Here is a 21,458-nt window from a genome sequence, read left to right as displayed (position 1 = left end):
GGACTGTGACGCAACGGATCTGTTGGCACGAATTTTACGATATGTTTGGGATCTATTTGGTATACGTATTTGTTCATTTTGGCACTGTTTTCATTTGGCATTTACTCAAGCGACTTTTATTTATATTTGAACAACACGGCATTTCATTTATTCACAATTTACTCCAGCCATCGATATAGCTAATTATGACGGGACATATTCCCTGATAGTCTTTTAGTATGTCGGTTTGCTTGTGGGAGAGGATTTTCCTATTTTTATTGTTCTGGGCTCGTTTTTTGAGGGATTGAATGCATTAAGGGTGTTTATCATAATCAAATCTTGATATGGGGTAAACAATTGACAAGGGATCTTTTTAGGCACTTATCGCGAAAGGGTTAATAAACCACCTGGAAACGAAATATGTTCTTTTACGAAAAGTTCCAAGCCCTGTTCATTGCTAATTGAACCGGCAATCGAATGTTAAAGGTAAAGGAAACATCAAAAGATGCTAATATATAGCTTTGGAAAGAAGTTTGGTTTTTGTGGTTTATTTACTTTTGGATAACTGATAACATTTATTTAGGACACTTTTATCGATGCTTTGAGAGCCCGATGTGTTTATGGTAGCTGACTGTGTTTCAGTAGCTTTTTAATATATATATCTGTTTTGGCTTACAAAAGAGCCTTCTTCGGCCCCGTAACTATAGAAATCTGGACATTTGTAAAACATATCGACTGCGTTTGGATGATTCTTTCTTACCCATTGAAAGATAAAGGAGACTCTGCTAATAAGGGATTTGAAACCTTCCCTAAATGATAATGTTAGCAGCAAAAAGCTTTATCTCTATTAGTTTGCATGTTTTTAATATGCAAATATTTCTGCTTCTGCTATTCTTATTGTTCCTCGAGTGTATTGATTAGTTACTTATATTGATATTTATTTTAGTTTGTTACCTCGATTCTTTTTTTGCCATGGCAACCATATGATTTGACTTGTGAGTTTGCCAAGAATTCTTCTTATTAGGGACTGTTCATTTTTTATCAAGTAGGGGGGGCTGGTGGGATTTGGGGGGGGAGCCATGCGAAAAAAAAATGGCTTTCCAGGGGGGCCATCCCAAAAAAATAAGGGAAAAAGGGGGGGTCACGTGAAATATTTTAGTACAACTTTAAAATGGCATAATGTTTGAATATCAAAAAAATTGCTATAGAATAAACATAGAAGGGAGGATACAAATTTATTACAAACTTTCCTTCTGCTTTAAAAAAACGTTTGGCGACAAAAAAGCATTTGTAGCTACTGAAAAGAAGTATTTAACACTGTTATTTTCGAATGCAACTTTCACTGGCACTCATCTTCATCTTCGCTAACATCGAGTTCTTCGTCGCCGCTTGTGCTGCTATGGGAGTCTCTTTCACCGATGCTGCACGAAGCAGCAATGCTTTCCGTCAGAGTGTACTCTTCAGGGTACATGAAGGTGTAAACATAATCTCTGACTTCTTGCTCAAGGTTGGTGGTGATTCTGCTTCTTGCAGCATTGGTGAAATAATTCCCTTCCAAGAGCTGTGCGATGTATGGCCCATCTCTTCTAAACAACGACGTGGTAACATCCTCAACTTTAATACACTCTTCCGGGATGGCCGTTCTAGGAGGGTACACAAGGCATTGTGGAAGATCATTTCCTAGCGGGTTTCCAACACAGATTCCATAAACTCGTTGGACGTTGTTTTCAGTCCGTTCCTCTTTCTTTCATTTGACTTTCTGCGGTTTTCTTTTTTCCTTCTCCTTTTGTTGATGTGCTGTGCATGTTTGAGTATGCCCTTGAATATGCTGTTATAATTGCTATTATTTTCTAGTGCTTCCATGTCCTGCGTGACCTTCGTCAACTTAGCTTTTATACATTTGATCTGTTTTACATTAAAACTGTGGGCATTCATCAATTCAGATGAGGGAGATGCCAATGAGAGGCCAAATGCCACACGCTCAGGGCGAGCCATAACTAGGAGATCCGAAATTGACTTCTCTTTCTTTTGATTTGTTTTTCAAACAACAGCTCTCTGTAGTATAGGGATTGTAAATATTGTCTTCACAGTGAGCACAAAACGTGAAGTAGGGGGATAATAGAGAAATATTAAAAAGTTGAAATCTAAATATTGTTTGTTCAATTTTTTTTTTTGGGGGGGGTCATCCCAAAAAATGACAGCTATAAGGGGGGGGGGCACGTGAAAAAATTGGTAAGCTGAGGGGGGGGGGTCATGCGATTTTTAAATGGTGCTTCCCAAATCCCACCAGCCCCCCCTCCCTCATAAAAAATGAACGGTCCCTTACGAGTACAGCGTAATTCTTCATTCTCGTGATATATTTGTTTTCAAGTTTTGTTCAGTAATTTTGCACTATTAGTTAATTTTAGTATGCCATTTGAATTGTTTTGGGTTGTTTGTTTAGCTCCCTTATTGTAAGTAATGTAAGTATTGTTCTGTAAGTAGAGTATTGTGATATTAGGGTAGGAGACCTGTATTGTGAGTAATGTAAGTAATTCATTGTGCATTGTAAGTAATGTAAGTGACTTATATGAAAGAAAATTAAAGAAAAGAAAACAAAAAGCTCGGATGAGATAGAAACGAATACCGAGGGGAGTTCTGTAAATTTTACTCCCCTTTGAACGGCCGTAGGCGTTAGCAAGAATTGATTGCATGATTTGTAGTTTAATCGGTCAGTTTAATCAGTCAGTAAAACTGACCAGAGCAAACAACTTTCTAAACTGTAAGTTAACACCTTGACCAAATATTTATTCAAGCAGCTTTAATTAATGCTTTAAAAATGCCAGAAGCGTTTTATGTAAGTGTATTGTACGTCCAACCATATGATGCTTTTAGTGGAAGCATGTTAGTAAGGTGTTCCCAATTAGAAACCTTTAGGGTAATTGGTTTTACTAGTAGGGATATTTATGACCAAGATTACATATAACAGAGCAACAAAGAGACAGCCAAAGCTGGCATGGTAGTTACGTTCAAAGTAATATCTAAAAAACATAATAATAGTCATTACTGTTAGCTACAATCAGTTACAGCTGAGTCCTGATAACCCTATAAAGCTTCAAAAGAAATTGAGAAATGTTCGATTTCAAGAGGAACAAATGACCGGGAATTAGTTATCAAAATGGTGTATGTTTCAGTCAGGCTTATTACGGATCAGTAAAACTGGAATAATAACGTGCCAACACGAAAACAAAGCACACAACAGAAGAGAACAAACTAAACAAAGGATATCCGGTCAGTTCCAACGAGTCACTCTCTCAGTTCTTTTTTTTTTTTAAAGACGTTCAGTCTATTCACATATTATATCAATCAGAAAACGCCTCAGTTGCAGTACCTTTCAACAGATATTCACGTAATACATGTGACTACAAAACTAGTTTCGTCCTTAACCTCTTGAGATTCAACTCTCGGCTGACTTCATGTAACCATGCACGAGAAATGAACCTAGATGCCAGGTTTTTCCAGTTATTGTTTCGTTACTGTATTGGTTGGTAGTCTGGTATCTACTAGGTTTATTGAAAACGCGTAAAAAGACAAAAGATTCAAATCACAAGAGGTTCAAGTTATAGCTAGTTTCAATGGCCTACCACTGAAATAACGAAACATATATTACAAATAAAATGTTATAATCAGTGTAAAGAAGAGATGGAGTGTCATTTTCCGGAATAAATAACTCACTAAATATAGGAAAGTCATCCCGGCTTAACATAGTTTTCAACAAAGGTGTTTTTCGGTTGAGTTTCGTAAAACCAAAACCAAAGTAATCGCTCTGGCCAATAACACAAGGACACAGACAATTCAATGAACCAATCAAACTCGAAGCAAATACGTGTAGCTGACGCGAAGCGCGGGAAAACGTTTGTAGGAGATTGATACCCTCACGTCATTTGACCGCGTGTCGATGGTAGTCCATAATTACCCGCCAATCCCGAGAGGGGGAAAGGAGGAATGCCATGCTCTAGGGACAGGAATTCTCGTCGGAAAATTGAAATTGTACCCCAAAAGGATACCAATCTACGCGTGGCTCAGCTTAATTTGACTCTGAGAGATACTAGTTTTAAACAATCAAACAAAGAATAGCTACAGTGACTTAAGAGCAATCGTCCCAAAATTTCGCCTAGAGGTATGCAAAATGAAAAAATCGAAAATCCCCAAACTTTGCCAGGATATAGGTCTGGATGAACTACTTCTAGAAAACATACTGTAAGTTCGATTAGATTTTTATTTTACGCGAACGGTGACAAAATCGGTTTGGCGGCTCTCACATCAGTTTCACGAGCTCCAAACAACGCATTATTTGAGCTTCGCTTAAAAATAAACAAAACGGTAAATCTGGCCATTGAATATCTTAATGAAAAGAACACATGTTTACGAACAGTCTGAAATATTATTTGTCCGATTCCATCGCAAACTGAATTTTTGGGCGATTTTTGCTTTTCTTCAATATTTCACTCATTTTGGCGGACAAAAAAAAGGCGAAATTGACAGGGTAAAATAGCACCTTGGTACATGGCATGGAGTTACATCAAGTTAATCCAGCGAAAGAACAGGGTTTCTTCTTCAAATAACTGCAATAAAATTTTTGGGCTACTAAAAATGCGAAATTTTAGGGCGCCAGACAAAAGTGGCACAAAGGACAAAACACGCCATTCCTTGTCACGCAATTAAGGGTGAAAAATCAACAATGCACTCGTGGAAATGACAATAGGCCAGTTTTTTGGTGTAAAATCGTTACTATTCCGAATAAAAAGCTACTTTCTATTAATATTTGTCCTGTCTACTGCTCAGGTTACCTGAAATTTAAACTTTTAGCGATTATTTTTCGAATCAAAATACAAAATCCTCATGTTTCGAACGGCCGAGGACGGATACAATTTGTAAATTGTAATAAACCGTAAAATCGATACTTTGCCGTATTTATACTTCAATTTGAGTATTGTAGTCAATCTGTACATACCATTTACCAGCGCCAAGCATGGACTGCATGTGTATTGGCTTCACAAGTTGTTGCCGTTAACTGCCAACCGCTGCAAAACGGTGAGAATTGCGTGACAGACTACTGAACGCCCATGCACCTTGTACGTGTTCAAACCCTATTGTCCCTATCAAACGGCCACCCTTGGGGAAATGGATTTTGGGACTTCGATTACCGGCCGCCTAAAAGGGGTGGCCGTTTAATACGTGGCCGCTTAATAGGGGTTCGACTGTAATTAAAAAAAGTAGTCGTCACACTTCCTTTATTTTTTTGTACAATTTTGTTGCGAACCTCAATACTGGAATAGTTTTTTCCTATTTTTGTTTAATAATTATTTTACAAGATACGTCTACACCTACTCCACCGCGCTGGGCCTGTTAATCATGAACGTCCTGACAGATTTGGTGGCTATAGGCTATTAGTTGTTAGCTATTAGAAGTTGTTTTGTGACCAAACTAGTGTGAAAAACTAAAACTAAATGACGGAGGCATGGGTAATGGGTTTGTCGACCCTAATTGATGTATGTAACATCTGAATATACACAAAAATTTAAGACAGTTATGCACACGAGCACGATCTGACGAACTCTTCAATTAATTGAACATACGGCTTTTTTAGCCTTGGTGGAAGATTGTCAATTTCCATTTCAAAGTGGCTGCATATTATGCGCAAAATAGGGACGCTGAGCTTGGTTAGCTTATTTCTTGCATACAGCTCACAGAGATTGTATGTATCGTAAGTGATCGGGTGGGTCAGCCGACATTCTTCAAGAATGTGCGCACGGGCGGAGGAATACGCCTCTTGCTCTGCAACAGCTTGACCGTCCCACTCGTCTGCAATATCGTGACTTCCTTGCCTGAATTTTGCCGCCATTCTTGAAAAATAAGATTTTATTTGCTGTGGCGCTAGGAATTCATCTACAGTGAATCTGCGGCTCCCGTCTTCATGTTTTACATGTCTCATATCTTGAGCCACCTGTGCGGGGTCTGCTTTGAATCCTGTCTGTTCTCCTATTTTAAATTTCTCGTCTAGGAAGGCCTTCTGCTTAGCACTGAAACGGGCAGCCTTCTTCGTAGATCGCAATGCCCAGCCCTGCGGTAACGCCTGAACACTTTGCTCCGAAAGCTCAGAACCGGCAATAAATGGCTGTGCGCTTGATCCTTCCTGTTGTTTTTCAGCGTAAAGAATCTTTGCCTTGTCGAGAAGGGAGTGTCTTTCCTCTACAAATTTGCACTTGCCATAATGCATATGCCGCTCCAGGTTACAATGGCGCTGAAAAGTACTCACGCATCCTTCAACTGGACAGGAAAAAAGACCAGCGTGCTCGTTGTCAGCGGGTGCAATGTTTTGGTCTCCTTGAACGGTGTTTTCTGGATTGTCTTCAACAGGAAACCGCGTGTTGTCAAACAAAGAGACGTTTTGGAAGTCTCCAGGAGAAAAGGGATTCTCGGGGAATACTGAATCCTTCACTGAACCCATTTGGACTAACGAAAAGAGAGCATAAAAAATACCTAAACAAGACAAGACACGAGATTTTGTTGCATTTTGTGGCAATGGCATTTGAAATAAAAGCGCCTTCAGTAATAAGGGTATAAACCGAACCTAAGATTCTTCAAGTAATTACATTAGCGGTAACCCTGATATATTACGAGCAGCCCTTACTTAGTCCTTCGAGCGTGACGCGAAAAAAATGGGCGCGAGAAAATAAAAATTTGGTAAAAGTAAGCAAGAAATATATATTTTTTTTACCTTGCAACTGAGACCATGGTATGGTCTTTCCTTCTCCCACATCAAATGCCTTCCATACAGTCAGACATTCCTCTCCATAATGGAAATTATTTAAGTTGCTCACTCCTTCCAGTTTCCCCTGCAACGAGATTGGATGCTGCTTTGTGGAATCAATCAAGGTAACTCGGACGCCTCTGACACCACCATGAGATAGAATAGCTCGTTTCAGATCATCCGCAGAGATTACATCATGGCCTTCATTGATGTAGCGAAGAACATGTGCTTTGATCGTTGCTGCTCTTCTGTCGCAAGGACCCTTACCGCCTTGTGGGTCGCTGAAGTCCACTCTCTCAACTTTGATATCAGTCGCTTCTTTCATAAGTCGGCAAGCAGCTAACATGGTGAGGCTGTGGTAACATCCGGCGTTGTCTTGTCGGAGAAAGGCAGTCTTAATCTCCGGATGTTCTTTCTTGAGTTGTTGGAGTGTGTGTCATATGATGCTGACCACCACGTTGCTGTCTTGACTGCAATTCTCGACTATGTGAACAAACGCTTGGTGCTGCAGCTTGTCGGCAATCTTACGGGCAACAACACTAATGTGCCAAGAAATCCCTCTTTTGCCAAACCAATCAGCTTGCGTTTCCCTGTACTTTTGTGGCAGGAACTTCATGGCCCAGTCCTGTGTAATGAGAACTGAAGACGTTTCCAGGTTTTCTAGAAGGCTCGTTCTTGCCTTGTCCTGCTGAATTGATCTCAACTGATGAGCTTTCCATGATTCAATTGCCTGATAGGCTTGTTGAAGTGTGTACATCAAGTCATCCCGGTCTTCGTCTCTCAACTCGGAGGATCTTAATGAAGACTCAATTTCCATCATTATGGATTTCAGCTGGTCACAAGAAGGACAGCACTTGTCACGGGAATGGTCACACGCCACACGGAGACAGTCCTGTTTAGGGTCACTTAGAGCGTGCGTGCTGCAATCATCTGGAACGTGTGAGGCTGCTGTAATATGGACCTTAACCATTTAAGAAAAATGTGACAGAAGATCAGTATAAAAAATGATATGTTGTACAGTGTATATACACACCATGAAAACGGAACAACAGAATACTTCACACGCGTTTCCCTTTTTTGAGTTCCCCTTCATGAAGAGCGAAGGAGTGCTCCGCCATAAGCTATGAGCTATATTAGAATTTGCCATCCAAAGATTGAGGATTTTTAGCTGCGTGACCATGAACTAGAGTCAAAATATTAGCCAGTTTGTTCGAAATGTCTTGAAGGGGTAAAAGCTTCTAAAAGAGCCACGAGAACGTCTGTATTGATCTCGTCTTGACTTATTTAAAAAATAACAATTTACGGTATTATGATTGATTTACTTTATAATAATAGACCCATCTTCCAGTGCTGCCCGCTGTCCCGACTTCAGTTTAGAGTTGTAACTGTTTTGTTCTGGTCGCTTGGAGTAAATCTAAATCTATTTAGAGCTGATTCCATACGTTCACGGATGTATAGTTCGCGCATTTCGGAGGCAAGGTAACACCTTATAACAAGTATCTCGTTCCGAGTGAGTACCCTGTCTCCAATAAATAAGTAAACTCATTTCCCTACTTGAATGACTTACAAAAAAAAATGAAGCATGCATGGCAATACTTACTTGTAGTCTGTTTTGAAGTACTGTTTTCCCTCCTTCAGTGCCTGCTGGCATCTAGGGACCCACTGTCTCTCACCCAGTTTTTCAACAATTGCCACCAGATCGTGGAAAGCTTTCGCTCCCTCAGCCGCAAACTGAAGTAGTCCAGTCCATGAAGTGACTTTCTCACTGTGGCGGTACATGATGACAATATACGCAACATTGTCGAGGTGCTGAAAGGTGTGAAGTTGGTCTTCAAGCAAAACTGACGATACTGGTCAGTTATTCGCTGAGGAATTATAGATCTAATGGTATTCGGAGTTTCGAGGATCTTGCCGTTTGTTAAGTACAAGTAGCGTTGGCCAAATGGTAAATCTTGTACAACGTGTGCACTAGTTATGAAACACAGGAAGTGATCTAACTGTGATTCGTCCACACGCATTCTTGGTCTTTTAGAGGCAGGTAAAGGAACACCGCGCCCGTGGTGGATTGTGTGCTGTCGTGCAGTTTTGATTCGATACTCAGTGATGCCTGGTGTGAACTGCTGGATTACTGAATATGGAATCAGATCAGCTATTACAGACAATATCTGTCGGCGTGTGTCCCAACTATTGGCGTTCTGATATGTCTCTGCTAAGGCTTCCAGATACTTCTGATCGGCTGAAGTTTGGGGTGTTATGCACAGGGATGCTTCCACTGACTGTGAACTCTTCAGTGCTTGCCACAACGACGCTGGGTTTCCAGGAGAGATGACCTCCAATGACGCCACGACAGCATCTTTTGCTTTCGAGATGCGAACATTCTTGGTTCGTAGGCTTAACTGATCCCAGCTCTTTTTGGGTTGATTTATAGTTCCTTTGCCGCTGACGCTAAGAAACTCGTTTAACTTCAAGCGACAAAGAGTCTGATTTTCATAGTTGCTGGAGGAATCACTGGCGCTGCTAGTATCAGTACTTTCTGTTGTGTATTGGCTGTCATCTGATGTCACAATTGATAGGTTTCTCAGAGCCTGAGACAGTCCAGTGGCGCTTTCGTTTTCCTGAAACAAAATGAATTTGAATTTGAAAATATATACCTAGGAGAAAAAACACACACGCACAAGAAAATGCAATATCCCAAAACAAACTTGTGGCCTGCGCATGCGAGCAAGGTCTCTGGGCAGCTTGCCGGGCAGAGTGTTAGAAGTGTGAACTTGTCAGCACAAGGCGCAGTCGCGAGGAGAATGGGAACGAGATCCGCATTCCCGCGCGAAAAACATTTCCTTCCCGCGAGCAATAAAGCCACTTACGCAGGCCAGGTGCAGGTAGTAACATAAATGATCTGCTTGTAGGCTCGGCCATTACATTTACTGGGTCACTTTCTGCTGACTCCAAGGGCGATGAAATACCCTTTGTTTCTTGCTCACCCGCTTGTGGGATCGCGGCGATCTCCTTAGTTGAGACAGTTGACATGGATAGCGCTTCAAACTGAGTGGATTTTGACTCTTTGGTTAGAAACGGCCGACAGCGCTTACAAATTCCTGGAAACAACAAAATTAGGGCAATAAATAGACAAAAACATGCTAGGTCTAAAACAAAAATTCAGGTCAATGCACTGAAAAAAAATTGACTTACGCGAAGCAACTGGAACAAGCACAGAAGTGAGTCTATAAAGTAGCTGAGATTGTGGGATTGTGACTCCTCGGCCTCCTTTTAATTCTTTCTTCCTATGGACACTTCAGTCTGGCGGGACTGAACATAACTTTTTTTGACAACGCCATCTAATTCCATATGCATCTCGGTGTCGTGGACAAATTGACATTTTCAAATGATGCTCTTTTATCTCAAAAATCCCTGAAAATTTAAAGATAATTTACATGCGTTTATCATTCAACAAGGTGTCATTCGCGACTCAATTCATCATCAGTGATGTTTACCCAAATGTCTGGAAATCATTTCGTTTTAAAGTTTCACCCACCTGTATACCTTATATCTGCGCTGAGGGTTCCATAACTGCTACGCGAAATTCTGTACATCTGACTGGTAATACTTTCACGAAAAAACAGTTCCTTTTCGCTTTTACTAACAAGGTAAATATAATGCACTTGTCACTGGAAACCCCCAACCCCCAACCCGGGAAAACATAGGGCATGGGTGGGGCTTTGTGGGGGCTTTGACTCTCTGCCCTTCTCAAGGGAGTGGGGGATAATATATATTTTTTTCCCTTTGCATCTCCAGGGAGGCGGGGAATTAGTACATTTTGGCCTTTGCTTTGCCTGATGGGGTTGGGGATAAGAATATTTTAGTCTGTTGCCGTGTCCAAGCAGGGAGGAGTAACAGAAAGGTCACTCAACAACCCGGTACGAAAGAGGTCTGGGACGACGGCCTAGTAACGTGGATCAGTCATCTTCGCCTTGTGACGGTGAGTTTATTTGCATGCAATTAAACAATAATACTCATGTTGCGACCTCTTATTTTGCTAGCTAGTATTAGTAGTGTCCAGTGACAGGTGCGTGCATAACTCGGGGAAAAACCGAAGCAAAACTACAAGGCATTGCCTTACTTCAATAACCATCTCGACTTATTTCATTGTTTATACCTTGTTTAACTTCTACACAATTTATGAGAAATATTGACATGTTACTTGCTCTTGTCAGAAGAAGATCTTCCTCCGTTTGTAAAGTTGAATCAAAGCAGTCGAAAAACTTCAAATGACTCTTAATGTTTCTTCCGCATCTTTCTATCGTTTCACACAGAATTTACCGAATTGGTACTACTGCATCCACACGGCCCTCCAACAAGTTCAGAGTAGCCACAGGTTGCCATTTCTTAACGTGTATCATGCAACTGTACAAACGCAGCACAGATTATCGACTCTGAAGTAATCTGATTATGTGTTGGTGGGCGGTTTCGACGTTTTTTCGTGGATATCGAAAGCGAAATTAAAGTGTTCGTATCAGTCATTGCGTGCTAAGTACTTGATGATTCTCGGACGCACACGATTATACCCATGTGTAAATTTTTTTCCTATCTATTAAAATGTGGGCAGCTTACAGCTTTAAAAGCAGGATAACATGTACGAGTAAAAGCACAAAATTTCCAAAAAAAAAAAAAAAAGACATTAAATGTTCTGCACTAATCAAGATGTCAAGAAGTTCCAGACAACTGATCAGATAAGCTTTGAATGAATTTAAAGGACGAGTATTTGTGTTACGTGCCCCTGCAATTGTGGCCTAGCCGCCTGTCACGCAAAATTTAGTGTTTGAACATTTCGCGAGCAGCGGGGGGCAGTTAACGGCAACAACTTGTGAAGCCAATACACATGCAGTCCGTGCTTGACGCTGATAGATGGTATGCACAGATTAACTACAATAGTATAAGTATAAATACGCAAACATATTAATTTTACGGTTTGTTACAATTTATAAATTGTATCCGTCCTCCGCCGTTTGAAACATGAGGATTTTGTATTTTGATTCGAAAAATAATCGCTAAAAGTTTAAATTTCAGGCAACCTGAGCAGTAGACAGGACAAATATTGATAGAAAGTAGCTTTTTATTCGGAATAGTAACGATTTTACACCAAAAAACTGGCCTATTGTCTTTTCCACGAGTGCATTGTTGATTTTTCACCCTTAATTGCGTGACAAGGAATGGCGTGTTTTGTCCTTTGTGCCACTTTTGTCTGGCGCCCTAAAATTTCGCATTTTTAGTAGCCCAAAAATTTTATTGCAGTTATTTGAAGAAGAAACCCTGTTCTTTCGCTGGATTAACTTGATGTAACTCCATGCCATGTACCAAGGTGCTATTTTACCCTGTCAATTTCGCCTTTTTTTTGTCCGCCAAAATGAGTGAAATATTGAAGAAAAGCAAAAATCGCCCAAAAATTCAGTTTGCGATGGAATCGGACAAATAATATTTCAGACTGTTCGTAAACATGTGTTCTTTTCATTAAGATATTCAATGGCCAGATTTACCGTTTTGTTTATTTTTAAGCGAAGCTCAAATAATGCGTTGTTTGGAGCTCGTGAAACTGATGTGAGAGCCGCCAAACCGATTTTGTCACCGTTCGCGTAAAATAAAAATCTAATCGAACTTACAGTATGTTTTCTAGAAGTAGTTCATCCAGACCTATATCCTGGCAAAGTTTGGGGATTTTCGATTTTTTCATTTTGCATACCTCTAGGCGAAATTTTGGGACGATTGCTCTTAAGAGCCAGTGCCCATAACTATGGACCAAACAACGGCACAAGTCGAAAAATCGATTTTGCTCATTTTTTGCCTATAGACTGGCCCTAGCTAGTAAACAAACGGACCATAGTTAGTTTCTGCTGATGTAGCTTTTCTAGGGAGAAATTTGCGAAAAACGATTACGACCCGATTGAGCTCATAATCTACTTCCTTTTATGCTAAATTTTCTGAAAATTTGATTGCTTTGCGCGTCGCACTTCAGCTACTTGAGAATCTTTCAATGGTCTTTACATGCAGCTCAGGTCTTCATGGTATGACTGAGCGAAAAATAAAATAAATCGAAGTTTTGTTTGAGCCCGAAACGAGATCGAACAGAAACGCAAAATATTACGATGTGTTGCAAACGAATTATAGCACTAAAATATCGCCTTATTTTTCTATGGGCTATAACTTTAAATGCCATAAAAACACTTTCTACGGGTTAACTGTAGACCCACCTGTTTGAAAATCAAAAAATATCTCTGGGCAAATGGTTTTAAGTCGCCCGCCTTGGCCTGTGCTTCTCATAAATTTTTCCCTGAACCGCCGTGAGAATGTAAACAATTTCGTGACGCTGGCGGTCACCCTGAATACATAATTCGTTTCCAACAAACCGCAGATGGCTATCTTAGAACATTTGGGTGAAAAAAGAAAAACATAATGGACCACTTTTAACTTTAATACTTTGAAAAGTCATCGCTTTGGAAATTTCGTCAATTAAAAACGCCAATTCAAAGCAATTTACTTGGAGTTCGGGTGTTACTGCTATGTCGTTTTAAGCTGTCGTTCTTTCTTTGCTCATTTTAATTACAAGAACGAGTTCTAGAAAGAAAATCGTTCTAAGTTTATTTGTTAAGCGCAATGACAAGTTGATAATGTTGGTTCGTAGCCTTACGTGATCTGAAGGAACGCTACAGCGATTAAATTTGTATTTGTTGATTTCGACGGATCGATTTTCGGTTAAACCTTTTTATTTGTACCAGCACATTTAGTGCCTTTTCTCCTGCTAAAAAGTCGGAAAAAGTAAAGTAAACAAATCCTAAAAGTTTAAATCATAAGTAAGAGGCATCGACAGTGCGAGTGTCTCAGTAAGCTGTTAATTTGAACAATTACTGTCCTGGACGGATTGCTTTCCAGGTTACGCACCGACTATACATATAGTTCATTGTGCGCGAATTTTTGTGTTTCAAACAACTGAAATGCTCAATGCTTTTTTCCTTTTTTCTTCAGTCTTAAAACTTAAGGTTAGAGTTAGGCTAAACCCTAAACTGTTTTGGCGGCCAACCTAATTTTGGCTAATTGTGTAATCAAATTATATATATATTTCATTGAAATTCGCTCTTCCGTGACCAATTTCCGCGAACAAAACAAGATGGATGTTCGCTGTTCATTTAAGACTACAATCCTGGTCAAAAGTGTTGGAACAGTTACGGCAGATAACTCTACAGGCAGCCTCTCTTAAGACCAAAACCGCGCAAGCCCGCCTACCCCTCTCCCCCCTGTCAATGTTGATAAAAATCTTGACAATAGCTTCAGAATAGCCACGTTTCAAGAATTGTTCGCCTCCTAGAACAGTATTCTCGAACTAAAGAGACGATAACATAGATATTCACGTCTTATTCCAATAATAGCGATTTTTCAGCAATCGCGTTTGGTTCCAACACAACTGTCTAACCACTTTCTATTGTCCCTTTTTCCTTTTTTCCCACATCCGATCTGGTCTTCAGAACCGGGGGGGGGGGGGAGACTCCCATATGGAATGGACGGGGATGATCGTCGTCTCGCTTAGCGGTGTAAATTTCGGATTTTGGTCTCGCTTAGGGTGTTCTGGGCAAAATGTCATTATTTTTAGCCGTCAAGGTCTCGTTAAGGGTTGCACGCGAAGAAATAACAAAACAGAAAGAATTTTGATTCGTTATATTTACTCAATTCATATAAACAAATTCGCCATCATTAAAAGTCACTGTACTTTTATTTGTCTGTTTTATAAACTGGTCTCTTTTAGGGGTCTGCATAAGCTTCGGCCACGCTCAGATTGGTCTCTTTTAGGGGTTAAATTCAAAATTTCCGACGAGCATCCCCGTCCACTCCATATGGGAGTCCCCCCGGGCTTCAGAATAGCTTCATTTTCATGCAACATTGCTAGTGGGGAGGGGGGTCAATTATACTTGCTTCTATTCATCTTTTGTTCTAAAACGTTAAGGACGTAGTTGAAATCGTGGGTTTTAGCGCGCAAAAAGGGGAGGTGTCCCAGCAACTTATGGCCAGGATTGTAGGTTTACACTAGAGGAAATTGTCCCGGATTCGTGATGAATCCGCAACGTTTCAGTGCTGGATTGATTTTGCCGTTTACACAAAAGTGGTCGACTCCGAAATAAAAACTCCCCGGATTGGTCGTGTCTCCGAAGGTTTGAATCCGGAATCTAAAGTGGGAACTTTGAATCCGAAAACTTTTGAATCCGGAGAGTATTGTCGTGTAAACGATTTTCTCTCGAATCTGGATATTTTTTCCGCCTGTGATCTTTTGAGTTTGCGGTGGAACGAAAATGGCGGATTACATGATCCAGTCGTAGTCGAGTCGTAGGCACATTGATGGCCATTTGATGGCGGTCGCTGGGTGATTGCCTCATGCTGTTTCAGGTGTAGGTAATCACTTTTATAATAGGTAATGCCATACTCCTCAGAAACCCAATTTATACTTTACTGCGCAGATGACGACGATGGCACGATCGAAAACCTCGATGGTTCTAGATATTAAGTAAAGACCAGAATAAATACCTGGAGGGACCTGACATGATGGACAACAGTACCGTGGTCAGTGAGTTGAAAGAAAACTTCAGACTGTCTCAACCTACCCCTAGCCTTACTTTCGGAGGCATTTTGTTTCTCGTTGTCGAGTCCGAACAAACTGCTTGTTAACCATTCCATCATGAATGTTCCCGGAGTTATCGTCGTTTGTAAACGGTTAAGAATCCGAATTTCCTTTCACTGTAAACCCCTACTAATCCGAATACTCTAAAATTGATGAATTCGGGAACTTTCACGAATCCAAAAAAACTCCTTTAGTGTAAACCTTCTCCTAGATCGACCATTGTAATGTTTATTTGTCTACCAGTGTTATGATCTGCAAATTTCAGTTAATTGATCAAACAACCAAAGTAGAAAACATGGACTTTTTTCCCAGTATGATTGAAACTTAAACGCAATTTCTTCCTCGGCTAATTCAATTCAAGAAATTCCCGGTTTTCTAGCCGAGTTTGAGCATATTGTGTAGGTACAAATTTTTGTACACAGCTAGAAGAGCTGAGATGCCGTCACGCAGTTAGTAGTTTATAGAAAATATGGTATTTCCACCTGACTTTATTTGTCAGTCAATGCTTCAATTGCCATAAACCATAGAGGATTGGTTAAGTGTATCTCTAAAACTGCCACTGTATTGTAAGTTATCAGTGAAATCAATAAAATAAACAAGTGTTAAAATCATTTCCCGGAGTACTGTAGTAACGTTCTTTATCAGGGATGTCGTGGGTGTTACAATGCAAATGAAAAAAACATATATATTTATACTAACTTAAACAAAAAAAACAAAAACAAAACAAAAAACAAAAACACATTTTCCATTATTTTATCCACACAACGTTTCAAAAATGGCTTTCATCGGATTGCTGGAAATGAATATTTTACTCTGGAGTGGCTATCCGCGTCACGCAATTGTGTACATTCCAACGGCGGATTTTGGGCAAAATCTATGAGAAACATCGGCCAAGGCGGGCGACTTGAAACCATTTGCCCAGAGATATTTTTTGATATCGTAACAGGTGGATGTATATTTAACACATAGAAAGTGTTTTTATGGTATTTAAAGTTATAGCCCATAGAAAAATATGGCGATGTTTTTATGCAATAATTCTCTTGCGACACACTGGAAAATTTTGCGTGTCAGTTTGATCTCTTTTCGGGCTCAAAACTAACTTTGATTTATTTTATTTTTAGCTCAGTCACACCACGAAGACCTGAACTGAATATAAAATCCATTGAAAGATTCTCAAGTAGCTGTTCTGCGGAACGCGGAGCAATCAAATATTCGGAAAATTCAGCAAAACCGGAAGTAGATTTTGAGCCCAATCGAGTCGAAATCGTTTTTGGCGTATTTCTACCAAAGAAAGCTGTATTAGCAGAAACTAACTATGGTCGGTTTCTATTCTTACTAGGACCTATCTATGGACAAAATACAAGCGAAATCAATTTTTCGACTTGTGCCATTGATAGGCGATTTAGGTCCATTTTTATAGGCATTCACTCTTAAATGGCGCTAAAAAACAGAATAATCGAATCCTTTCATCTGGGAAGAATTTTTAAAGATTTCATTTCAGATCGATCTGACCATCAACGACGTGTAATCTGCTTTTTACTTATTTCTTCTAATACAACCCTAATTCTCCCCCCCCCCCCCCTCCTCATGGTAACGAGTTTGTCTTCTTCATTTTCCCTTAGACTGTTCATATAAGGCGCCTTCTGCAGTACGCCTGAGGATTTTGAAAATACAGCCTCATTTCTGTAGTTATGCCTACCGTCCACACTAATCCCTCACGAAAACGGAGCTTTTCAAAAACAATCTTCAAAGAGGAGGCATTTAAAACACGGGCTTTCCGTTATATTTGAAAACGAAGCTTTTGGGAGACGACGACGTCACGATGATCATGTGATTTGCCTGCCAGAGATTTCCTCAAACACAAATCCAAGCTGACCGGTGATTGTTGCGTTTTCAAATTTCTCCGGCGTAGTGTGGACGGGGCGACCTAAGATGAAGTGTGCTACGTTTTCAGCTCAAAGTTGGCCAGCGTATTATTGATTAGTTGTTATCCCGATAAACAGCCTCGTGTGAACTGATAACCTTAAAAAAGTGATTAAATATTCATGTACTTCTGTCAGTTCTGCGCAAAAAGGCATCAGCCAATCTTCCATTTCCAATGTCAATAGACATGATCTCGCGTCCGATTTGCAGGCCATCTTCAAATCAAAATTATTCGCCCAAGTGCTAGACTCAGTGCTGTAACCATTAAAAACTATCAAGTTTCCGTGTTCCTTATTACACAGACTTATCCATCTGGAGCAGAATGCGTGTTCAAAGAGCGTACGATTAATAACCTGAGGCTTCGTCCTATTTTGTCAGTCATCCGATTTTTCTTTTCTTTTTCTTTCCTTTTTTTTTTTCTTTTTTTAATCCAATTATTGTCGAATTGGACAACACGTATCGTGTTGTTCAAAAGTAGCCGGTTACAATCTACTTTATGATGTCAGCCGGTACTCTGCTCGATTATTCTTTCAATTCTTTAGAGAAGATTGCAAGTCAGTCAGCTACTCAAACAGATAAAGCCGCCAACTTGAAAACTGTGACCACCGGCCGCTGTGTGATGCTTGCAGGCTCACCTATAATTTTCTTCTCTCCCCAGTTATCCTTTGTTTTCACTCCACCCGTCTTTTCATTCTTGAAAAAAGAAAAAAAAAACTATAAATAAATAATACAATATAATTAATGTAAATTAAAGGGCGGAAAGGGAAAGGAAGTCGTTTTCTGGTGACCGCCTGCCTCGCGCTTTACGCTTTTTACGCCTTCCGGTTGCGCGGAAATTGGGGCGAGAGCAAAATATCGGCGGAGCGGGTACTTGTGGGGTGAGCGAGGCCGGCCAGGAATGCAAGCAGTCCGACATGTTTGTCTGATCAATGTTTGGGAGTCTAGGGCCATACTGTCCAAAAATCGGCCTTAAATGGCAACGTTCTGTTGTGTTACAACGGTTTGAATTTATAGAGGTTTGTATGGGGAAAAACGGTAATCGATATTATAGCTGAAATTTTGATATTTCTGCAATAAAAAGGACTTACCTCAGTGCCTTGTTGTCTTTTCTATTGTCATCTCGCTTCTCAGCTCGATCCGAAGACTTTTAAGCGGATTATCGCTTTTTGGTTTTCCTCTACTAAGGAAGAGTAAAGGCTACACACTCGATTCTGGACTGACCTCCGCTCGAAGCGAAAATAAACCAATCAAATCCCGCCAGCCGCCCCAATTCCTCCGCAGAATCATAGTACAGGGTTAAGCGCTCCTTTTCAGTTAAATTCCAAGCCAAATTCATCTCCACAGCGCACGCCTCAAAACTCTAAATCGAAGAAAGCTAGCCATCCGGACTCAATGATCATGCGGCCGGGACCATCCATGGCCACAGTCGAACAGATTGATCCTGACTGAGGGAAGGGAGTGCACAGTTCTCAATAAGCCAGGTACTTTGCTCCACGGTCCCCTAGGGACTGATGGGCTTGTCATAACAATGCTCCGTCGGCGGCCTGGACTAAAATCTACCCAGGGGACCGTCGAGCAAAGTACCTGGCTTGTCGAGAACTGTGCGCTCCCTTCCCCTTGTCAGGGTCAATTTGTTAGCCCGGCATTCCGCTCAGGTTTCTAATGTGTCCATGGTTGGTCCCGGCAGCATGATCACTGATTCCGGATGGCTAGCTTTCTTCGATTCAGAGCTTTGTATCGTGAGCTGTAGAGATGAATTTGACTTGGGATTTAACTAAAAGGGAGAGCTTAACCCTGTACTATTATTCTGCGGAGGAATTGGGGCGGCTGGCGGGATTTGATTGGTTTATTTTCGCTTCGAGCGGAGGTTAATCCAGAATCGAGTGTGTAGCCTTTACTCTTTCTTAGTAGAGGAAAACCAAAAAGCGATAACTCGCTTAAAGGGCTTCGGATCGAGCTGAGAAGCGAGATGACAATAGAAAAGACAACAAGGCATTGAGGTAAGTCATTTTTATTGCAAAAATATCAAAATTTCAGCTATAATGTCGATTACCGTTTTTCCCCATACAAACCTTTATAAATTCAAACAGTTGTAACACAACACCATCATATGCTGCAAAGCGAAGGTCACGTTTCGCGTAACCAAACTCGGTGGTTATGTAATAGTAGATGTCGGCGGTAAATATGTCACGTTTCACGCGCTGAACGTTCGCATAAAGATTAAAAAAATAAATAAATAATAACTCCATGCATCGTGAGCTTGGGCCGCCTGTGTTTTAAAGTTTAACTGAAAAACCTGTTAACACATAATTTTTATCAGTCTAGACGGTTTGTCTAGCAAAGACAAAATAATTTGCCTGGCGTAGGGGTGGGAATGGGGTTGAGGGGGGCGGCGAGGTGGTTAAAAACTTTTTGTCCGCATTACTTTCTTTTGTTTTCATCGCGGGTGTCACTATATATATTGAGCATGGATTTATTTTTTTTTATTGTAACTTGAATCCCAACAAACTCAGTGATGCATAAATATGTGAGAGCTTGTTATTCAAGCAAACAGTGCAGTGCAGATGCGCTAGAGCCAAGTTCTGTCAGCTGCTGTCTCTAGGTTAACTTTGAACATGTTGTTGAAGGGGAGAAAGAACAGCAGGGAAGCCAAGATGGCCGGTTATGAGTCAGATATGAGGCAGTGACAGTGGCTGGGTGGTTGGAGTGTCAGACTTGAAATCTGGAGGAGTGGGTTCAAGTCCTGCTCTGACCACTAGCTGGAGTTGTTTCTCTTTAGACCCGAGTTTAACTCTTTCATGGCAGTTGTAAATAGCCAACAGAGAAAATTTATGATCAAAAAGTAATATGACTGAAATGACTGTAATTTGATAATCTAGGACTGTGATAATTAGACAGACACTAAAGGATAGAGATATTAGCTGTTTGTTAATTTTTTGTCTTATTTGCCCTTCACCCGCCAACAGATGTATATGTACCAATTGTAAAATATTCCTTGATTTTACTTCTTATAGTAGCGGGACCTTTCCTTGGTTGATTGTCTACAGTTTACACTTCAAATTAGCCTCTTATTGGTTATCGTAGAGCAATTCTGATCACAAACTTGATGAGAATTAATTTGCAGAAGTGTAGCAGCTCTCATAAGCTTGTTTATAATTCTGTTTGTCGTTATAGTGTATAGCTGTTATTGTTTTAGGGCTAGGGGCATTGTTTCTGTTGTTTGTTTATTGTTCTCTCGAAGGGTATTGAGATATTCATGTGAGACCTTACGAAAGCTGCTACATGATGGTCCCATATTTGATCATGGCTAACTTCAAGCAAATCACAGATGTCCTACCTAACGGAAGCAGAATCACATCAAAACAGCTTACTTAGAAGTCTTTATTTCCAAATTATTGTTTCACACATAGCACTCTCCTGCTGAGATATTCAAGACATGTCCATTATTTGCTTTGTTGCCATCCACAAATAAAAAAGAAACGACCATTAATTATTCATCAATACATTTGTGGAATAGTCGTGATATGTAGTGGAAAATCACTTACACTGTACCCATATGTAAAATGAATGTCTTGGAATCTTGGTATTTATAAGATATTTTTGTCATGAAAATTGATAGGAAATATGTTAGAAAATTCTTTATTAAGAGCGTGCTGCTGAAACTGAATTTCTCTATCTTTCATTTTTTGTTAAAAAATTTAGTCCTAATGTTTCAAACACAATACTAGTGACTGTGGGTAACCTAACATGGCTTGGTATTGAATATTGCTTAAACTACTCTCCCATCTGCGGGGGCGGGTGCGGGGGTGGAATGGTTTGAGGTGGGGGTGGTTCATTGTAGCAATATTTTTTTGCTACTTTTATTTTGTGCAACAAATACTGGAGTTAAGTGACTGTGAGTTTTTCTCCTAGTTTGTGGCTGTCAAAGCTCACCCATACACTTAACTTCAGATTTATGTAGCCATTAATGGGAGAAGTGTTAAATCACTACTCAAATAATGGCTCTTGATGTTAATTTGGAGATCCAGAATGTATTTTTGAGGACATAATTTCACAGGTCCTCTGATATTACGCGATGGTGCGATTTCACACAATCGACCTCAAATT

The 21,458-nt window shown here is 40.3% G+C and overlaps 1 pseudogene; it reads right to left on the bottom strand.

Annotated features, from left to right (window-relative positions):
- Positions 1-5,861: 5,861 nt before the first annotated feature.
- On the bottom strand, positions 5,862-10,362 carry LOC149104974 (uncharacterized; annotated as a pseudogene).
- Positions 10,363-21,458: the final 11,096 nt, after the last annotated feature.

Source organism: Orbicella faveolata, unplaced genomic scaffold, assembly GCF_042242905.1.
Source record: "Orbicella faveolata isolate gen_17 unplaced genomic scaffold, um_ofav_v1 contig_34, whole genome shotgun sequence".
In the NCBI taxonomy this organism is placed as follows: domain Eukaryota; kingdom Metazoa; phylum Cnidaria; class Anthozoa; order Scleractinia; family Merulinidae; genus Orbicella; species Orbicella faveolata.
This window is presented reverse-complemented; position numbering and strand designations above follow the sequence as displayed.